This window comes from Onychomys torridus, chromosome 19, assembly GCF_903995425.1.
Source record: "Onychomys torridus chromosome 19, mOncTor1.1, whole genome shotgun sequence".
NCBI classification, from domain to species: domain Eukaryota; kingdom Metazoa; phylum Chordata; class Mammalia; order Rodentia; family Cricetidae; genus Onychomys; species Onychomys torridus.
This window is the reverse complement of record NC_050461.1, coordinates 64,685,503-64,709,039: the sequence shown is the minus strand read 5'-3', so window position 1 is coordinate 64,709,039 and position 23,537 is coordinate 64,685,503. Positions and strand designations below refer to the sequence as shown.

At 39.9% G+C, this 23,537-nt stretch overlaps 1 pseudogene; it reads left to right on the top strand.

Moving 5' to 3' along the window:
- Positions 1-15,717: 15,717 nt before the first annotated feature.
- Positions 15,718-17,046, top strand: LOC118570342 (annotated as a pseudogene).
- Positions 17,047-23,537: the final 6,491 nt, after the last annotated feature.

Here is a 23,537-nt window from a genome sequence, read left to right as displayed (position 1 = left end):
AGTGAAAACAACCACACATGAAGCAGTGCATTGGCCTGTAGAAATATGAACATACGTCTCATCAATTTTACTCCTGCAAGTAACCCAATAATACTCTATTAGTGATGTAATAACTTTGGATTGAAAGAACATTATTTGGCTAGATCTTTTTTTCTTTTGGGAGGGCAGCAGTGTTCAGAGTCTTCCACTGTAATTCAGGTTGGACTGACATAATCTGAAATCCTCCTGCCTCAGTACTAAGGTTCCTGAAACTGCCACCACAAGCCACTCTTCTGTTTCTTGATCTATGAGATACATTGTGAGATGATTTTCATTAAAGATCTGTGAAGACAGAAAGAAACACTCAAATTCATGGATATTTGATTTAACATAAGCAGTGGCACGGCCTTTGAGCCACTTTGAAGACAATGTGGAATAGTAGAAGACATCCAGTGTTTGAGAATCAGACATAAGGACCTGAACCCTCAGTGAAGACAAAAAAGAGGTGATGAGAATGAGGAAAAGACTCCTGATTTCACCTTTACTGTGAGACCTGTCAACCTCTTCTGGTTCTGTCATCCCTCGGGGCATTGCTCTGCTTTCCAGTGACTGATATTCGTCCTCAGAGCCAAGGGACTATTTGCAAGAACACACAGTGGGGCTAGTTGTACCATATCAAGTTGTAAGAGATAAGTTCTTACGTTTTAATTGTGTTAAGAAGCTTTCCACAGTTAAATTGAAAACTGCATAGAGATGACATTCTATGAATCACTGTTATAGTGCTGTTCATTTTGTGCTTCCCATGGGTTGAATCACCGTTTGATGTAGACAGTGAAATTCTCTTAATTTCAATCACAAGGTTTCAGAGCACATGCAAAAAAATCATATTCAGAATTTATAAGGCCATTATGGGCAATGTGGAAACTTGAGAAATAGAGCATGGGAAGCCTGAAAAGAAACTTTGTGCTAAGCCATGCTATGTCAGTCATATTCTTCAATGCACAACCTATAATCTGTTACTTTTTGTAACTTACACATGTATTCTCAACTGCTGGTGATATATAAAGGTCTGTCCCCAAATTGTGATATAATCTTACAAAAACTTCCTATGTCCCACTTCCTATGTCCCACTTGTATTTGGTGAGTATATTAGAGACACAATATGTATTTTCATCAGACATATTTTTATTATTCCAGGAGATAAAATATGGTGCTAGCTATCAAATGAGTTATTGATCAATGATACTTTCACTCTCTGATATAAAAGTGAAAATTAACATATAAACATTTCTTGGCCTAGAAATTACAGTATTAAAAATCAAAGAGATGGTTAAGCTCTTACTGTTCATTCCTTATCAACAGGAGGAACTAAGTTCAGTCTCCAGAATTCACATAAAAACCTTGGCTAAAGTTATACATGATTATAATACAAACATTAGGGAATGGTGGAAGGCAGTGTAAGACACCAGTGGCAGGTTGGCTCTAAAGCTTATCATACCCTTAGAATCCCAGATAAGTAAAAGGCCCTGTCTCTAAAAAGAAGATAAAATGTGTCTGAGGAACTACAAATGAAGATTTCTCATGCAAGTACATATCTACCCAAACAGGAGGGAAAGCCTGCATGCAAACACAGGAGCACAGGTAAATAGAAAAGATGCTAAACTATAACTAATTTCAGCTTAAAAGTTTTATGTACTATTCCTTAGGTCAAGAAAAACTATTAGTAATAAATCAAGACTTAGGAATGACACTTAAATAAAACATATACTTTGAATCTGAAGAAAATGGAATTCAACAAATTGTGTATATTGAAAGTAAAAAGGTAAATATGGGCTGTAAATGCACCCTAAATGTTATGCACCTACCTGCCATGCATAAGGCTGTAAGTTCCAACAACATCAGCAATGGAAATTGGAAAACCCATCTTGAGATTTTAGTGAGATCAGAATATTACTAAGCAAAGAGAAATGACAGAAGATAGATTTGTCCTAGACAAAGATTATTTAAAACTAACAATGACAATGTTTATTCCACTTGAACATTATGTACCCATGTTAAACAGGAAAAACAGTGTCAGCAGAGGTCAGTGTTGACTTGTAGGACTCCAGTCATAGATGTAACGCTACCTAAAAAAGTGTTCTACTTCAGAAGCAGGTTCATAACCTACTATTTTCCTCTCCCATGATTAAATTATTTCCACAGTTATGTTATAATATTTGTCATAAACATTGAGCAGATTCTATGGTTGTTGAACTATAAAATTAGTTGATGTTTCATGTAAATGATGAGGGAATAGAAATCTAAATGGCATAAATACTACATTCCTGATGAAATGTCAACATCAGTTTTTATTAAGAGTCACAGCGTTTGATAGGCAGACTCAGAGAAGATTTTGATATGTTTTGCTGTATCAAGAATTAGTACAAGGCTGGGGGCACTATTCTTCTTAGCAATTCTCCTTACAGCTCAGAAAGTCTGCCTAGCCCTTGACTGAATGAATCCCCACTGTACCGTTTCTACCCAGAATCACCTTTCCAGATGTGGGGCACTTACCAGAACTCTCTGTTTTGCTTTCTCTGCCTTTAAGAGTGAAAAAGAAATACTTACACGAGTCCTTCTCTTTGCAGAACCTTTAGCTCAGTGTGCAGCACCTGACATGACAGCCAGCACTATGGGAAAGGGATGCTGCCCAACCCTGAGGTAAATGTTCATAGATCTGTGACCCCAACTCCCTTCAGAACTGCAATCTTCATCTTACAGAGGCAATGATAACACTTGCTTTGAGAGCAAATAACTTTTCTGAAACCTTTACCACTTCTGCTTACTAAAGACACTGATGAGTTTCTTGTGAGTGTCTCCAATGGGACAACATGTTTGGAGAGGCTCTTATATTTTCATGGTCCCTGATGGCAGACTAGGAGGGAGGTGTAGGCAATAACAAAGTTTCTTGTGTGAGAGTATAGCAAGGAGGATTGTGTGTCTCTTTGAATGGGCTGATCCATTCTAGCTTCTAAATATAAACAGTTAACTTGGATCCCAGCACTGCTCCCTTTTAGGGGATCCCTTGGAATGCAGTCAGTCATGTGTTCTTGGATTTCTACTAAAGCACTATTAAATTTAAAAATATGACATTGTAATCCACACTAGAAATTATGCTTTCAAAATTGATTAATATTTTATTTTTATTGATTATTATTATATTTATGTTTTAATTTTACATATCAGCCATGGGTTCCCCTGTCCTCCCTCCTCCCCACCCCCACCTTCCCCCCATCCCCTCCCCTCCATTCCCATCTCCTCCAGGGCCAAGACTCCCCTGGGGATTCATTTAAACCTGGTGGATTCAGTACAAGCAGGTCCTTTCCCCTCCTTCCAGGCTGAGCAAAGCTATGGGATGTTCTATATGTCAAATGTGTTGCTCTGATTGGTTAAAATAAATAAAGTGCTGATTGGCCAGTAGCCAGGCAGGAAGGATAGGGTAGGCAGGACAAGGAAGAGAGGAAGGCTGGGAGGAGACACCACCAGCCGCCGCCATGGCAAGAAGGATTTAAGATAAAATGGTAAGCCACGAGTCATGTGGCAAAGTATAGATTTATAGAAATGGGTTAATTTAAGATAAAAAAGTAGATAACAAGAAGCCTGCTATAGCCATACAGTTTCTAAACAATATAAGTCTCCACGTGCTTTCTTGGTTGGGTCTGAGCAACTGTGGGACTGGCGGGTAAGAGAGATTTGTCCTGACTGTGGGCCAGGCAGGAAAATTCTAACTACAAATGGCGCCCAACGTGGGGCACAAACCCACGACCCTGAGATTAAGAGTCTCATGCTCTACCGACTGAGATTGGAAAAAGCACAGGGACAAATAGCCAAATGAATGGAAGCACATGAATTATGAACCAAAGGCTGTGGAGCCCCCAGCTGGATCAGGCCCTCTGGATAAGTGAGACAATTGGATAGCTTGCTCTGTTTGGGAGGCATCCAGGCTGTGGGACCAGGACTTGTCCTTAGTGCATGAGCTGGCTGTTTGAAACCTTGGGCTTACACAGGGACACTTTGCACTTGTCTACTTTTTTTTTTTTTTTACAAACTGAGGTGCAAATAAATTATAAATATTGATATGTAAATATGCTGGGAAGTGTTACAGTTATAACCCCAGCAGTGACTAGAAGTCTAAACAGATATGTATACTACTGAAATCTATGTATGTAATCATTCCTCAAAAATGATATAACCTTTAATATCCATTAAATGTCATATGACCCAATGATACCTTCTCCTAAAAGCACTGAATAGAAATCAGAGAAAGGTACAGTTAATTTTTTTTTACTAAAAAATGGAGTATTCATTTTTCCTCAATTAATGAAGGAACATAAAAATTAAAAGTTGCAAATTTATCATCTGTCCACTAACCATTCTCTTTGAGGACTTTAGGCCAACCAAGAAATGATAGAGATAAAATCCACACCAGACCACCTGAAAGCCTTTTGTTTGCAGACCTGTCTGTGCTTCAGTAAGTCATAGAAATAAGTCAGGAACACAGAAAACTGCTCTGATTATTATAGGAAAAGGATAGTTCTCAAAATGAATTGAGTAGTAGCATATACCTGAGAATCATGGAAAATAATTTGTGCTTTATGCAGAAAATATTCTTGCCCTGATAGGCATATTGTCTACAGATTTTCTGTATCAAACCTGAAGGCACATTAGGCTGATATATGGCATAAAGACATCTTTAGCATTTGTTGTTCCATAGGTCTAGTGTCCTGGGGTGAGGCACCCAGGTTTACCCTTGGAGACAACATAATCACTGAGGGTGTATGGTGTAAGTCAAATATCATGGGGAACTGAGTAATGCTCAAGAGACTTTGAATTGTCCTCCATTTCCATCTGGTAGAAGCAGATTCTTTGGGTCTATCAATCATTGTCTAGCTTTGGCCCTCTAGCAATTTAAGACATCACAGACCTTAAGAAGATTACTGATATTCCAGAGAAAAGAAGCCTGAAAAAGAGCCTTTTTAGCTGGCAGCTGATAGGAGAGGTCTAGGTTGAGGAAAAGGAGCAGAGTGAATGGAAAGGAATCAGGAAAAATGGTTCAAGATCTAAGGCAGTGTAGAGGGATTGGGCTGTGTGTGTGTGTGTGTGTGTGTGTGTGTGGTGTGTGTGTGTGTGTGTGTGTGTGTGTGTGTGTGTGTGTGTGTGTTGGTGTGATTCTCTTTGTTTTAGTATAGAGGAGCAGGGAGAGTTGGAAAAAGATCCCTAATAGGGTTGGGTTTGCAGCCATGGGAACAGATGGGTGGGCCAAAGAATTAGACAGGCAGCATTTAAAGGAGTTCTTTGTAGAAAAGGAATGGGAAAATAGGTACATATACTGAATTGCATCTGGAGGAAATTCCTAGGATAGATGTGCAGGGAGGAGGAGGCACAGAATTCTAGATACAAAGTGATTGGGGCTATGGGGAGTCTCCATTAGAAAGAAACAGGGAGAATATGTTCAGAACCCAGGATGGGCAGTGAGAGTTGTTGGGAAAGGAGGTTTGAGTTCCATACTTGGGTGTTCTGGCCATCTTGGGGAGGATCAAGGGTTTCTGGCAAGAATAGGTTCTGTGGGCAGCTCTAAAGTGAGGAATAGTTCAGGAGAAGAAGGTGTGCATTATTTCCTTGGTGTCTAGGCCCAAGGGAGGATTCTGGGAATCAGGCTACAGGGATCTTTGGAATCCAGGATGGACTGGTGGTTGGATATGAGCTTCAAGTACCCTAGTTTAGTCTCTAAGCCTCAAAGAGTAGCAGGAAGCTCACTGGTAGGCATCTGGCATGGATTTGCTGAGTTACAAATGAAAATGCACCATCAATTCCAGTCAAATATTTCCAAGAATATATGCCCATCATACCCTCTTCACTTACTTTATTCCTGTCTGTCCTAGTTAGTCTTAATATTGCTGTTATGAGTTGGTTATGACTATGACCAAAAGCAAGTCACGGAGCAAAGTGTTTTATCAGATTATGCTTCCATATCACTGTCATTATTGAAGGAATTCAGGATAAGAACTTGAGCAGGGCAGAAACATGGAAGCAGGTGCTGATATAGAGGCCACGAAGAAATGCTGCTTCCTAGTTAGGCCCTCATAATTTTCTCAGCTTGTTTTCTTAGAGAACCCAGGACCACTAGCCCAAGGGGGTTCCCATTTAAAATGGGGTGTGTCCTCCCCATCAACCACTAACTAAGAAATATCCTACAACCCAATCTTATAGAGTCATTTCCTCAGTTGGGCTTCCCCCTCTCTGATGTCTCTGGCTTGTGTTAAGTTGAATTAAAACTAGCCAACACATTGTCTTTTAAAAGTTCATTTGAAAAAATCACAGATGACTCATGAAATCATGGAAAATTGAAAAATAATGACTCAAACAGGATGCTACACATCATGTTCAAACCCAGAATCTGAGACTGACCTGATGATCACTCTTTGATGGTACTTTGGAAATATTGAAGCAGTGTCTGTGACTCAGAAGTCCTGACCCATGCCAGACCTACCCCGAGGGCAATGCTGAGTAGTAGCTGTCTAAAAGTCAGGGTAACTTTAGCATACCTAGCTCTTGCTAGAAGTATATTCATTAAAGAATATGGTTATTCTCTATTTACCACTTTTGTTGTGGTCAGGTTTATGTCAACTTGACACAAGCTAGCATCATCTGGGGAGAGGGACTGTCCATTGAGAAATATGCTCCAAGAAGATTGGCCTATAGGCATGACCCTCAGGAAATTTCTAGATTAGTGATTGATATTGGGGAATGCTTACTATTGAAGATAATCATCTCTGGTGTGGGTATTATCAAAAAGCAAACTGGGCCGGGCGGTGGTGGCACAAGCCTTTAATCTCAGCACTTTGGAGGCAGAGCCTGGCAGATCTCTGTGAGTTTGAGGCCAGCCTGATCTCCAAAGCGAGTTCCAGGAAAGGTGCAAAGCTACATAGAGAAACCCTGTCTCAAAAACCAAAAAAAAAAAAAAAAAAAAAAAAAAAAAAAGCAAACTGAGCAAGCCATTTGACACAAGGCATGAAGCAGCCTTCCTCCATGGCCTCTGCATCAATTCCTTCTTCCAGATTCCTGATTTGACTTCCTGCCTTGTCATCCCTCAGTGAAAGACTGATACAGAATGATAAGCTGAAATAAATCCTTTCCTCTTCACATTGCTTTTACTCATGGGATTTTATCTCCGCAATTCAAAGACTAAGACAGCTTTCTATCTGGAGACATTTGTTAAATAGGACTTTTGTGAGTTTAGAAGTGGGTTGTTTATATTCTTAATTTTTTTTTTGGTCATATTTCACCCAGCAATGGGTTAGTCTTTACTGTACCCATGTACAACCTCTCACTTCTCCCTATTACACTCACATCAGATACTTCCTACCCTATAATTATCAGATTAGATCTATGTCATTCCACCTTGTCCATTCCAAGCTCATAAAATAAGTTACCAACACTTAAAATGCTAAATTTGGAAACTGAAAGTACCAAATGCTCCTCTCACAGCTGCCCTTTCCCAAGGCAGAGCCAGAGGCAGGACATTCACTAGAGCACCCTCCATTGCAGGTGTCCTGTCGGACCTCCTTTCATACTCCCCTAGCACCATCAGGACACTGAGTAAATGAGCCAGCTCCTTCCCTGGCACTTAGAGCCCCTTCTCCTCCTCACACCTAGACGTGGATCTTGCACTAAACAATTCCTCTTACAGTCTTGCTTCCAGGTCCACCTGGGCTCAAGAGGAAAAGCACAGGCTGGCATCAGACTCCTGTCTCTTCAAAAGCTAGTCAGGCTGTGGCGCATCTTCAAGTCCAGCATCTTCCTTGCCCATCATTCAGAGTTTTGATAATCTAAAGCATAAAAATCATTTATAATTTATTTTGGACCACACTTTAAGAAGATACGCAGCCGGAAGTTGGTGGCACATGCCTTTAATACCAGCACTCGAGAGGCAGAGACAAGTGGATCTCTATGAGTTCAAGGCCAGCTTGGTCTACAGAATGAGATCCAGGATAGGCACAAAGCTACACAGAGAAACCCTGTCTCAAAAAAAAAGAATAACAAGTAGGAGGAGGAGGAGGAGGAAGAGGAGGAGGAGGAGGAAGAGGAGGAGGAGGAGGAGGAGGAGGAGGAGGAGGAGGAGGAGGAGGAGGAGGAGGAGGAGAAGAAGAAGAAGAAGAAGAAGAAGAAGAAGAAGAAGAAGAAGAAGAAGAAGAAGAAGAAGAAGAAGAAGAAGAAGAAGTATGCAGTATGCACTGGCCAAATTTTCTTCTGGTCGTATTTTTTTTCCATAACAACTCATTTCTTTGCTGGGAATGGCAACACGCTGCTGGCCTTTTGTAAGTGGTAAAGGAATATGGCAACTGAGAGAACCTAAAGGAATGTTTTAGTACAGATTACCAGCCATTTAAATGTAAATTTGCTGGCCAGACTGCTAGTTTATATGTGGAATGTCCCCTGGATGGTTGCCTGACATTTCTCTGGCAATACACTGTCTCTCCTTGTCAACTCATTTCAGATTTCGAACATGTTTATATTGTCAATGTTTTCCCTATTTGCAGAAATTTCTTTAAGACATTTAGATTTCCTTGTCCATTATCATAATGTTCATCTCTGGTGGAATGTCTAACAATTATTTTTACCTTATTATGTCCAAGAGTGATTTGGTAGACTCTTCACATGTGAATCCAAGCAACCATTGCCATTACAGGAGACAGAGCCACTAGAGTCTAAGGCTTTGTTAAATGGCACAGTATATTAAAAATAAATTGTTTCATTTTATGTGATAAGGAATATTGTATGTTTTAAAAAATGAATAATGAAACATCACATGCTATCCAAAATTAGATTGAAATTTGAAAGACAAATGTTCTTAGGTCTTAATCTTATCTGACTTATCTCGACAGATTCTCTGTGCTCATATCCTGCTGTCTTGTCTGTATCTTCCAAACACCCATGTCACACAGGCCACTTGAACTCTGCCATACCCACTAATTCTGCATCAGCATCTTCCCTTTGTTCCTTTACTCACCTAGTGTCTTTTCCATCCTATGTGGTAGGTAAGACGTTCCTTTTCCTGCTTTGATTATAAGGAATTTCCTTCTACCTCCTGACTTCAGTGATGGCCCACACTGGTAGAGGGCTTGTGCATGACCACAAGAGACATATTAAAATGGATCTGTACACATGACATTATAGAGTTGACCAATTCTGGGTTCTTGTCATGCCTCACACCCCTCACCATGCTCAACTCACAACACTTACCCTCTTTTGTTGTGTTTCCTGCAGGAGGAGACTTGGGTTCACCCCAACCCTGGGACACTGCTGACCTCAGAACTGTTAGAACTAAAGATTTCCTGATGTCTTGTCCAAAATTAATGTACCTCTCACTCTCACTTAGGTATATATAAGTGGTAGAGCATATGTCTAGTTGAACAAGAGTCTTTTATGCATAAAGCACAAATTATTTTCCTGGATTTTACTCTAGCTGCTTCTATTCGGGATGTTTTGAAACTATTCTGTTCCTGTAATAACTACTGTGGGCTTCTGTGTTTCCAACTTATTCTAGGAAATTAGGGAAGCCCAGGGAGAGCTGCAAACCAAGGGCTTCTTTGTGGAAGAACCGATGTAGACAGTATCTCTCTCATTTCTATGTTGGCCTAAAACCATGAAAGCGAGGTGCTTCCTGGACAGAGGATAAAATTTTAACCTTTAATGCTTTTTCATTAAATGCTAAATAATGAGTACTTCTTATCTGATTAGTTAAAAAAATGACTAGATTATTCTGTTCTTCTATTCAGTGCTTTAAGAAAGAGAAAATGGCAATTCATTATGTGAAATTTATTGGATAAATGTAATGTCATTTGTGGGGAATGATTACATATACAAATTCTTATAGGATAGGGTTCTGTTCAAACTTGCAGTTGTTGCTGGGTTTATAACTCTAAATTAGGCAATTATGTTTTATATCATTGTTTCCTGTTTATTTGCATTGAGTTCAATTGAAGACACTGATTTCTCGCATGGATTATGATGTCACTGTTTCCCTTTTACTTGTACTTTAGTAGAATTTCCAGAATTCATGACTGACTGTATTCAGGTGGCTGTTCTGAAAGTGATCAGCACTGGGATCCAAAAGTTAATAATTAGTTGGTTTTGTTAGGAGATTCCACATTCAAAGAGACAAAGAAACCTCTTTATAGGACTCTCTCACATGAGACTTTGATACTCACTGAATCTTCCTTCCCAGCCATCCATCAGGGATTAGGATAATGTATGAACTTCTCCAAACATATTTTCTCATTAGATACACTTACAAGGAACTCACCAGTATCTTTGCTAATATAAGTTCTTGGCTCCCAAAGCTAGCTCTGTCATCATGACTGTGGGTGAGATAAAAATTGCATTTCTGGAGGGAGTTGAGGTCATAGATCTATGAACCTTTATCTTAGGGTTGGACTGCCTCTCTCATCTATAATATTGGCTGTCATGTCAGGAGCTGCACACTGAGCTGAAAGTTCTATAGATGGGAAAGTCAGGGGAGCATATTGTTTTTCATTCTTAAGGACAAAGAAAGTAAGGAATTGAAGTATGTTAAGTGTACAAATCTTAAAATTGATTCTTGGTAAAAATAGAACAGTAGAGATTCATTCAAGAGCCAGGGAGACTTTCTGGAATATAGGTCAAGTTAATAAGGAGAAGATATTGTCCCTGAACTATTCTAATATTTTTCTTTTTTTATTAAGATTTTTTTATTCATTTTACATCCAAGCTACACAATTGTCTCTTTATGCAGAGGGTCTAGTCCAGTCCCATCAGAATAACATCCAACTTCTAAATGCTGACTCTGAAAGTAAGAAGGTTCAGGTCAGACATTATGTGGACACTAAGAGACCATAACTACCATCCCAGACTACTATACCCAGCAAAACTGTCAAACACCATAGACAGAGTACATAAAATATTTCAATAAAAAACCAGATTTATGTAGATATCATCCATTTTTCTGTCGCTGGGCAATCCCTGTGTCTTTCTTAGGGTCCTCTTTACTAGGTAGCCTCCCTGGAGTTGTGAGTTGCAGTCTGGTTATCCTTTGCTTTACATCTTATATCCACTTATGAATAAGTACATACCATGTTTGTCTTTCTGAGTCTGGGTTACCTCACTCAGGATGATATCAATCACCAATTTTCCTGCAAACCTCATGATGTCATTGTTTCTCTCTGCTGAGTAGTACTCCATTGTGTATGTGTACCACATTTTCTTTATCCATTCTTCAGTCGAGGAGCATCTAGGTTGTTTCCAGGTTCTGGATATTATAAATAATGCTGATATGAACATAGCTGAGCATGTGTCCTTGTAGTACAATTGAGCATTCCTTATGTATATGCCCAAGAGTGGTATAGCTGGGTCTTGAAGGAGGTTGATTTCCAATTTTCTAAGAAAGCACCATATTGATTTCCAAAGTGGCTGTACAGATTTTCATTCACACCAACAGTGTAGGAGAGTTCCCCTTGAAGCACATCCTCTCCACCATAAGCTTTCTTCAGTGTTTTTGATCTTAGCCATTCTGGTGGGTGTAAGATGGTATCTCAGAGTTGTTTTGATTTGTATTTCCCTCATGATTAAATATGTTGAGCAATTCCTTAAATGTCTTTTGACCATTTGAGCTTCTTCTGTTGAGAATTCTCTGTTTAGCTCTATAGCCCATTTTTTAATTGAACCGTTAGGTATTTTGATGTCTAGTTTCTTTAGTTCTTTATATATTCTGGATATCAGCCCTCTGTCCTGTGTGGGGTTGGTGAAGATCTTTCCCCATTCTGTAGGCTGTTGTTTTGTTGGGGGGCGGGTCATGGAGGGCAAGGGTCAAGGGTAAGAGAGCTTAGGGGAGCGGGAAGTCCCAGCTGGATCAGGAACAGAGTGGGCGAACAGAAAAGAGACACCACGATAAATGAAGACCCCCATGGGAATAGGAAAAAGCAGAGTGCTAGAGAGGTCCCCAGAAATCCCCGAAGATACTTCCACTATAGACTACTGGCAATGGTTGAGAGAGTGCCTGAGATGACCTTCCCCAGTGTTCAGATGGCTGAACACCCTAACTGTCATGTTAGAACTCTCATCTAGTAACTGGTGGACGCAGATGCAGAGATCCACTGCCAATCCCCATGTGGAGCTCCAGGAGTCTAACTGGTGAGAGAGAGGAGGGATTATATGAGCAAGAGATATTGAGACCATGATTAGAAAAACCACAGGGACAAATAGTCAAACTAGCAGAAACACATGAACTGTGAACTCATGGCTGAGGATCCCCCATGGAACTGGACCAGGTCCTCTGGATAAATGAAACAGTTGATGAGCCTGAACTGTTTAGGAGGCCCCCAGGCAGGGAGACTGGGACCTGTCCTTAGTGCATGAGCTGGCTTTTTGCAACCTAGGGCCTATGCAGGTACACTTTGCTCAGCCTTGGTACAGGGAGGAGGGGACTGGACATGCCTCAATTGAATCTACCAGGCTGGGCTGACTCCCCTGGGGAGACCTTGCCTTGGAGGAGGTGGTAATGGGGAGTGGATGGGGGGGGGAAAGCCTGGGGGTAAGAGGAGGGAGGACAGGGGAATCCATGGCTGATATGTGAAATTAAATTAATTATAAAATAAAATATTTATTAAAAAAACAGATTTAAACAATACTGATTCTAATTCCTGATATAACAAAAATAAAACTAAATCCTCTTTGAGGCTTCCTATTGAAAACTGTGAAACCTAATATAATTTGATTTCCAAGGGCTTCAGGATTATGTTAATTATATCATTTAGATTTCCATTCATTGTACACATGAATCACAGATTAATTTTGTAGTATGACAATCAAAAGTTTTGGAAAATGACTATGTGTTTATAAATAGACCTTAGAATTGGAACTAAGAAAATCATCTAATCCTAGGAAGGAGCCAGGATCTAACCCTGCTTGGAGGAAATGTTTCTAGGCAGTACTAGATCTGTGACTGGGCAGGACGTTCCCTTCCTAACAGTTCCTGTTTTCCATTTTGAATTTTGGAACACTGTGGTAAAGTAAACGTGGCAATGTTAGTGTGAGTCTTGCAAAATTCTGGTCTAGCATGCATAGAATTTCTGACATTTTCTCTTGTATAGTGATATTCTGAGGACACTGCAATATCAGGATAGGCTTTCCCCTTTTCATTGCTGAAGAGTCCAGCATTTAGAGCCTCATTCACATCAGGCAAGAGCTTAAATTTAGGTTACATCCACAGCCCAGACCATATTTACCCCTTGGCCTTTTATTTATGCAATTCATAAGCTTTCATATTTTACAAATTTTATGTGCATGTTTTTGTTTAGAAGTTTTTCATAAGTCTTGATTCATTACTTATAATTTGACTTGACAAAGGTATTATTAGTAAGTAAAAGATTTAAAGGAAATTAGTTACAATCTAATAATGTCTTTCTGCGTTCATATGTCCCTGTGTCTGTGTGAAGGAGCTCTCCTGTGTTCAGGTGAGCATGAACTTATGAGAGTGTGTAGTCAAAGTAAAACTTCAGTTGTAGTGCCTCAGACTTTTTTTTTTTTTAATCTTGTTCTTTTTGAATCAGGACCTCACTCATCTGAAATTCTCAGGGAATTTTATTCTTTCTTGTCAGCCTAACCCAGAAATCTAACAGACTCTGCCCCTTCCCTGCTGTTTGATTTGTAATTGTGGGCACCCACTTCCAGATTTTTATGTGAATTTTGGAGACTGAACTCAGGTACTCATTCTGCTAAATCAAGGACTGTAATAGCTTAACTATCTCCATTGGCCACTTCTGGTTTTATGGAGGAGATGAAATCCTGGATGTCTTCTTTTTTCATCATCTCTTCTTTCTCTTCAGCAACTTTGGGTTCTGACTTTACATTCTCAAACACAGGGTGCATTCCTCTGCACATTGTCTTCAATGTGTCGTCAAGATGTTGGCATCTCTTGTATTAAAACAGATAAGTCCTTGATTTATGTGTTTGTTCATATCTTCACAGATCACAAATGAAAGGCACCTCAATATGCTACACATAGATGAAGAAACTGAACATTGGTTTTATGTCAATGTCAGGAATCCTGGATTGAAGCAGGAGGATTATTGTACATTCCAGGACAGCCTCCATTACTGAAGAAGACCCTATCTGAAAACACACACAACCAATAGAAAAAGATTACATTAACTAGCTTCCTTTTGATTTCAGTCATCACATCAAAACTGAGCTCTTTTGGGTTTTTGGCGCCAGTGGAAATTATTAGAGGTAGGTTCATGTCTCTGCTAAGCTTTGAAAGACTAGAACACTGCTCCCATGTATTCCTCTTTGCATAATTTGAATCTTGGAGCAAGATCTCTTACATTTTGGAAGTGGATTTCAGTGCATATGAGTGCTGTCAATGCACTCCTGATTGCATTTACATTATTGCATAGGGTGGCATTGCATAAATATTAGTTAATTACTCTACTGCTAAAGTACAGGTTTGTATTTATTTTTCCACCAAGACAATCATTGGATGTAGGTTCTGAGCATTATCTATGAAGGCTCATTTAGTTTGTAAAAGCTAGGTTTTCTTTTTCTTTTTCTTTTTTCTTTTTTTGTTTTTTTGAGACAGGGTTTCTCTGTGTAGCTTTGTGCCTTTTCTGGAACTCACTCTGTAGCCCAGGCTGGCCTTGAACTCACAGAGATCCACCTGCCTCTGCCTCCCGAGTGCTGAGATTAAAGGCGTGTGCCACCACTGCCCAGCAAAGCTAGGTTTTCTACATGAAAGTGTACATATGTTATGTATACTCTCAGCATCTCATTTGGGAAATTGTGTGAAGTAACATGAACATCATAGCCAGGATTCTTGTTTCATCTACATGCTTACCAAGAGCTAGTGCTTCCAATGACTTGTGCTTCACATTTCTACTGCAGAGTGATGTATCAGATAATAGATTAGATAAGAATAATGGAAATTCTTCCCATATGTATTATTTGTAGAGTATTGCCTCTTTCTAACTAATTTCTATTGTAATATTTTCCCTGTTTTCTCTCCAGTATGTTAGATAACAATTCTTTATACAGAATGTGTCTCTTCTCCTCTCTCACTTCTCTTTACTTTGCACCACCATTCTTACATGTGTATATATAGGGGGTGGAATTTAAGGAGTTATCTCTTAATGTAACATTATCTAATTCATCATTTTCACCTAATGGCAAGTGCTATGTAGTAAACACAATTACCAATGAATAGAAAAACATTCTCGCTCCTGTTGTAATATTTTCAATTTTAATGTTAATATTGATATAAGAAAGGCATTCACAATGGATTTCTTCCTTGGAGAAGAGGACAAGAGAAAAGTTTTTCTCCAATATGGGAGGACTTGTAAAATTGAACATAGTTTTATTTTGAACTCAGGTCATTGCTTCTATCAGGATAATTTTGCTCTATTCTTAGTTCTAAGTTTTGTGAGAAATATAATGGGAATTTGCTCCATAAATACATGCATTTGGAGACCTCAGCAGTTCTTACTGATTGTTGTCTTTGGTGTTAAAATAACTGAGAGATGGTGTGGACAGGCTGGTGTTGGGCTGACCTTCTTGGGTTTTCAGTCTTCAGCTAATGTGATTCTTGTGCATTTGTGACATCAGGTACAAAGGACCATCTTAGATATAAAAATACAAAATTTTTCACAGAGAAGTGACTGCTGGCATATTTTGAAGTAAATTTTGCTTTGTAACATAATGGACTCCAAAAATTTTGGGATAGGAATAATATTCTTGATAGAAAATACAGTTGGAATTCTGGGAAATATGTCTCTTCTTTGGTACTACCTTGTTATTTATTACAAGAAACACAAAGTAAAGCCCTTGGATTTAATTCTCATGCATCTGATCATGGTTAACTTCTTGATCACTCTCTTTAAAGGAATGGGCAACACAATGACAGCTTTTGGACTGAAAAATTTCTTCAATGATTGGAGTTATTAACTTTTTATGTATGTTCTAAGGGTTTTTAGGAGCATGTCCATTGCCACCATCTGTTTCTTGGGTTTCTTCCAGGCCATTATGGTCAGCCTTAGAAACTCCTGTTGGAAGAATCTCAGAGTCAAATCTCCCAAGGACATTGCTGTCTACATTTCTCTCTGCTGGTTCTTGTACATCATGGTAAATGTTCTTTCCCCTTTGTATATATCCACAAAATTAAGAGGGAAAAACAACAAAAGAGACAGATTTTCAACAGTATGCAATTGTAGGTCACAGCAAAATCATAGTGTACTTATGTAGTTGGAGAGCTTCTCTCCAGGTTCCACCAAGCCCCAGCAGTCCCACAACCCACGTATAAAATAATCATACAGACACTTATATTATTTAAACTGCTTGGCCATTAGCTCAGGCCTACCATTGTCTAGCTCTTACTCTTATATTTAGTCCATTTCTGTTAGTCTATACTTTGCCACATGGCTTGTGGCTTACCAGTGTCTTTACATGTTGCTTCTCATGGCAGCGGCTGGCAGTGTCTCCTCCCAGCCTTCCTGTTTCCAGCCTTCTCCTCTTCCTTGTCCCGCCTACCCTATCCTTCCTGCCTGGCTACTAGCCAATCAGCACTTTATTTATACAGAGCAATATCCACAGCATACTTATATATAGCTTTCTTTTTGTTTCCTGATCTTTTAGTTTCTGTCCTAATCACCTGGTCTGGCAGCTCATATGATTGTCATTTTGCATAGGTACAAACAGAGACTTCAACACATCCAAAGTACTCATGATTTCTACAGCATCTCCCCTGAGTCCAGAGCCACTAAGTACATCCTTGTCTTACTGTTCACCTTTCTGGCTTTTTATACCCTCTCTGCCATCTCACATTGTTTCAGTGCTCTATTATATTGTCAAAATTGGTGGCTGATGAAAATCACAATCATTACAACTTTCTGTTTTCTCACTTTGAGCCCCTTTGTACTTATGAGTCAATCCTCTCCTCTCTTCAGACTCTGCTTTCATTGGATAAAGGATACAGAATCCTCTAATGTTATTATAACTATTTAAATTACATACTTTTTCAGAATCCAACTTTTGAAAAATGAAACAACACAAAAATTCTTTGAGGAAGACATTTATGGCGTTATTTTATTTGTGCTGAAATGTGATTTTATTTATATGTTAATAAATAAAGTTACCTGGGGGGTCAGAGCTAATAGCAAGCCATTTAGCAGAAGTCTGACAGTTTTAGCACACGCCCTTAATCCCATCACACTGCACGCAGAGTCTGTGTGTTCAAGGACACAGGCAGCTTGGTGACACATGGCTTTAATCTAAGTACCAACCATAGAGACCTGGAGGTCTGTACAGACAGGCAGTGATGAAGAAGTCATGTGGTTGAGTTTAGAACCAATGAGAAGGCAGAACAGAAAGTCAATAAAAAATACAGACACAGAGAAGTAGGTCTCTTTTCTCAGGGGAAGGACGGCAGTGGCTGGTAAGCTAAAGACTATTCACTAGTGCTCTGACCTCTTGGGCTTTTAACTTTCTATTTGGCTCTATGTTTCTTATTTAATAACACTGTTTAGAATTAAATCTACAGTCATTTGTCTGTATAATGTAAATCTTTAGGATTATTCAGGTTTCTTTTGCTGGTGGAACTTCATCCAATTCTAAGAAAACTCTTGGAATCCAGGCCTTTTTCCCTTTTATGGGACACATTTCACAGCCTTTCTTGGGTCTAGGGTGCCTTGAGGAGTATGCTCAATATGTTTCCAACAAATTATCCCTACTTTTGTCATCAGGTAGACTGATGCATAATATCCAGGATTCTCTCTACATGTATGTTCTATGGAAGCTAAATTCTACAGCCACAAGACTCTACAATCACAGCTACTATTTAAGTCATAAATTTTCAACACAGAATGCCTTGCTCAGTTTACATCTGTTCCAGTATGCTCAGTGTCCCAAACTTCTGTGATGGATAAGCTCCTGATCAATTTGCCTGCAGTTACTTCAGACATACAAGCCACAGTCTACCATGAGCCAGATTGTAGTTACACTCTACCCCATTAGAAAGTTGGAATCACACCTCTCTTGGGAATAAGTGAAAACATGTGAATGAGAAAGAGTAAAGACACCACCACAGGGCTGTTATTGGAGATTTAGAATAACAGTTAAAACAAGTCATGCCACTCTTCTATGCATGCAGCAATATATTCAACACTTTTTTGGTTAATTAGGAACGCTTTTCTCCTATGTTCCTCCACCCATAATGATGTGACATTTGATTCAGTGGAAGATGTTGTCTCCTTTTGGTCTTCATTATGGATAGAAAAGGCTGAACTGGTTGCATAAAGAATACACAAGTATGTGGAGTTCCAGCATCATTCCAGATTTCCAACAATGTCAGTGGTAACACCAGTAGTTGCCTGAAGGTGGATGAAGATAAGGAGTGACCATGAGCAGCAGGGTCTTGAGACATTGGCAGAAGACATTACAAAGAGTTGATATTATTCAAGAGTTACTTTGAGAGTTCCAGAATTCCGAAAGGAGTTAGAAGCCAAGATATGTTACACTTCTAATTACATCCTACTTTCTGATGTTTCCATTACATCCTAAGTCAGTGGCACTCCAACACTTAAGGCATTTGTGTTTTGGGGAATTTTCATTCTGTGTAAGTTTAAGAAATGGGCCCAAAGAGAGGATGATGGACATTCAAGGGAAGATAAATGAACAAAAAACAGAGGAGGGTTGGGGATTTAGCTCAGTGGTAGAGTGCTTGCGTAGCAAGAGCAAGGCCCTGGGTTCGATCCTCAGCTAAAAACAAAACAAAACAAAACAAAACAAAACAAAACAAACAAACAAACAAACAAACAAAAAACCACCCAGAGGGAATCAGGGTATCACAGGAGTCTTTTGTGGCTTAAAAGGTTGCAGAAAAATCGCAAGTGTCATGTTCATAGGTAGGTGCTTATAGGGCTTTCATGGAATATTGAAAATGGTCTGAAATGTGAGTTTTCTTTTCCTTTAGCATTGCTTGGCATAGAAAAAATATCTATAGTAAAATGTATGATGCTTTGGTTATATGGCCAAGAGTGATATAGCCTGATCTGATGATTAATCCCCTTTCAGATGTTTGAGGAACCTCCAAATTGATTTCTACAGTGGTCATACAAGTTTCCTTGGCCACTAGCCACAAACAAATGTTCCGCTTTCCATACATCATCACCCCCATTCATTTAGAATAAACTGTATATAAATAAGATACCTTGCCTGACTGCTTTTAAGCCTTAGTTGTCAAATGCATCTCATATTGCCACTTCCTATGCCACCATGGCTACATGTACTGAAAATGACACCAAAGGATAACTTAAATAGTATCAGCACTGCAGGCCATAACAAACAAATGAAATATAGTGCTTTAAGGAGACCCCATCATCACCAAAGTCTCCCAGAGCCTTTTGAGGCATAGCTTTAGAAACATGCAGCCTATTGCTTAGTTGGATAATTGAAAAAAATGAAACAGGCTGGCTGTCATTGTTCTAATTCAACCCTGTGGCTAACCCTTGACCATACTTTCTGAAGGTGTTAGCAGTGTGTCCATTTCCCAGGAGTTCTTTAAACTTACATGAGTATGTTAGATATCAGATCCAGCTATTTGCTACCAAGAGCCACAGTATCTTCCCTAAGGTGTGGGTCTTGCTAGTTTTGAAAGGGAAGATGGCAAACTCTGATTACTGGCTTTCACTAAGAGCATCCAGTATTATAGATTAAGTATGGGGTGTAGGCCAGGGTATGGGATGTAGCCTCTACACTGGGTGCATAGTGTTAAGGGCACCCAGAAGTATGACTTCCTTCAGATTACTGAGAAATATTAGAAGAGATCCACAAATCCATAGGGTACCATGGTAAGATTAGACATTTAAAAAATATTTCTTTATATAGCCTACCGGCACTTTATGGAAATAATAAGCCATTGTAGTGAGCACCCCCTTTCAATAGGCTAAAATGTTATAGACTGGGGTAATTTGAAAATATTATTTCTTGCCAGACTGGCTTCTGAATTATCTATGCAGCAGCTTGATGAACTGTAGTGGTTGTTTTGAACTACCTGAGGATGAATCAAGTCACCTACATGTCAACTACAGCTACTTGCTGCCAAACTACATTAGCCATTTGAAACATTCTCTGTCCTGTATGATTAATTGTGAACTTGACTGTTGAACTTTAAAAAATATTTTTATTTATTCTTTGAAAATTTCCTATATGCATACAATATATCTTGGCTACCTTCATCTTCCCATTCCTTCCAGAATGTCTTGCAATATGATTACAAATAAGGAATTTTGACCAAATTTTGATGATTTTGAGCATTTTTTATTAAATTATGTTGACTTGGAATAATGGATGTGTTATTTTGTGCTGTACTAAATGGACTGTTTCCAGCAGCAAGCTGAGCCTTTCTTGGCACAACCTCAACCAACAGGTATCCAGTAAAGTGAAAAGCCTGATCTTTCACCACTCAGTACTCCATATGTAGAAAGCAGATGCCAGGCTGGAATCTCAGGAGATGCTGCACAAGCTAGTGTAACAGGTTCTGGCTAATAACCATGTCCCTTACAGGTATGCAGCCAGGTCAGTTTGGGGTTCATAGACCTGATATAGACATTATGATTAGAGAAACCTTCCTTATCCTCCATCACCCAATTCCTGTGACCTTTAGAAATTCAGACACCCTGGCCGGGTGGTGGTGGTGGTGCATGCCTTTAGCCCCAGCACTTGGGAGGCAAAGCCAGGTGGATTTCTGTGAGTTTGCAGCCAGCCTGGTCTATAGAGTGAGATCCAGGACAGGCACCAAAAGAACACCTGTCTCAAAAAGCAAAAACAAAAACAACAACAGCAAAAATAGCAGCAGCAGCAGCAGCAGCAGCAGCAGCAGCAGCAGCAGCAGCAGCAGCAACAACAACAGAAATTCAACAACATCCTTGACTTCTACACAACCTTCTAGTCTATGATGTACACTCCATCATGTTGTCCCTCTGAGATGCATTTTAGTTCAGTCCCTCCAGTCAATTACATTAATGCAAATTTTAGTTGGCCTCTCCATACTTTGTAGATACAAATATCACCCTAAATATCTTATTCCATCCGCTGTATCCTCTTGACTTGAAAACCCTGGATATAACTGTGCTCAACTTTCAGGCATTTTCAATTGCTCATGACTTTAATGTCTGCCTGAACCTGTGAATCCTTATGCATGGCTCTAGAGTTTTCAGTATTTCCCCTGGCCTCTTTTAATCCCCTACCACTTCTTGTTCTCCCTACTGCCCTTCATTTTCCTGTTCTCTTTTTTCTTCTTTCTCTCTATTTCTAAATATCCCAACAAGACTCATATCTTTACTAATACAGTTTAAATATCAGATGTCCCCTGCACAGGCTCAAGTTTTTGACTCTGGGTAACAAGTTGATGCTACTTCATGTGGAGATTTAAGAACTTCAGGGGAGGAAGCTAACTTGAAGTAATGGGATATGGGTCAGGAGGGTGTCCTTGAAGGTAGATCCTGGCTTTTAACACAGGAAAACTCTCTTACAACATGGTAAGACAAGACTCATCAGACATAGGAGAGAAGGGTTTCAGTTTAACCCAAAACCATGGGGAACAGCCTGCTTATCTGGCATTAAGATATAAATTGGTAACACAAATTATATTTCTGTAATCTTATGCCTGAATACACATGGTTTCCAAGTGCATACTCATGGCCTCCAAATATTATTCATGGCCCAATTATAATCTTTACATAAAAATTCATCACGACACTAATAAAGGTCTGTCTATTGTTGATCAAAACTTCTTTCACATTGACAATATACAGAACAGCTATGACAAGATGCATAGTAGCTGTTTCAGTCTGCAAGAGCAACAGAAAGATCTGTTATTAGAGGTATAACTGTAGGAAATTTTCCCATAGTTCCTTTTACCAGAACAGTTATGCCCAGATCAATGCCTCCTGAAGGGAAATTTTATGGTTTCACCAGAAGTCATACTGGCAATATTCTTTGAAGCTGGACTGAAGGTTTTTAGGATTTTTGTGAAATCCTTAAGGTATCAATGATACCACAATGATGACTGTCCCTACAGTATACAAAGGTCTGTTTTTTTCTTCTTCCTTCCTTCCTTCCTTCCTTCCTTCCTTCCTTCCTTCCTTCCTTCCTTCCTTCCTTCCTTCCTTCTCTTTCTTTTGTTTTTTATTGACAGATTATCAGTGAGGAAGGTCATAAGGAAACAATCTAATAGAATTAAATTAAACAGTTAAATTTCCTAGTAGCTTAGTTGAAGAAAAACTAAGCACTAAAGATTGATCATCATGAAATTATCAAAACAACACAAATGTTTCTTGCAGCTGAAGTTTTCTCCAGTCATGCCTGGCCCACGGTCAGGACAAATCTCTCTCACCCACCTGTCCTGCAGCTACTCAGACCCAACCAAGTAAACACACAGAGACTTATATTACTTATTAACTGTATGGCCATGGAAGGCTTCTTGCTAACTGTTCTTACATCTTAAATCAACCCATTTCTATTAATCGATACGTTGCCACATGCCTTGTGGCTTACTGGTATCTTTTTTTCCCTCATTTTTCTTTATTAAGAAATTTTCTATTCCCTCTATATCCTATCCACAGACTCCCCCCTCCTCCCTCCTCCCATCCCCCAGCCCTCTTTCCCAAGCCACCCCACATCCCCACATCACCAAATTTGAGGTCTCCCATGGGGAGTCAGCAGAGACCAGCACACTGAGCCTAGGCAGGTCCAAGCCCCCTCACACTACACCAAGGCTGTGCAAGGTGTCACACCACAGGCACCAGATTCCAGAAGCCTTCCCATAGACCAGGGACAGATCCTGATCCCCCTGCCTGGGTGCCCCCCAAATAGTTCGAGCCAAACAACCATCTTCCATATCCAGAGGGCCTAGTCCAGTCCCATGGGGGCTCCACAGCCACCAGTCCACAGTTCATGGGCCTCCACTAGTGTGGCCGGTCATCTCTGCACGTCCTCCCATCATGATCTCGACATCCCTCACCTGCAGTATCTCTCCTCTCTCTCATCATTTGGATTCCCAGAGCTCAGCCTGGTGCCTGGCTATAGATCTCTGGATCTGCCTCAATCTGTCACTAGACAAAGGCTCTATGATGACAGCTAGGTTATTTGCTAGACTGGTCACCAGAGTAGACTGGTCCAGGCAACCTCTGGACCACTGCCAGCAGACCAAAGTGAGGTCAACCCTGTGGATTCCTGAGCGGCTCCCCAGCACCCTGTCTCTTCCCATTCCCATGATGTCCTCATCTATCATGGTCTCTTCCTCCCTGCCCTCCCACTCTGTCCCTGTTCCAGCTTGACCCTCCCATTTCCTTATGTTCTCATCCCCCACTCCTCATCCACTGCCCCCCCCCATCCAGTCCACTCATGTAGATCTCATCCACTTCTCCTTCACAGGATCATCCATGTGTCCCTCCTCAGGTCTTTTCCTGTTAGACAGCCTCTCTGGAGGCTTACTG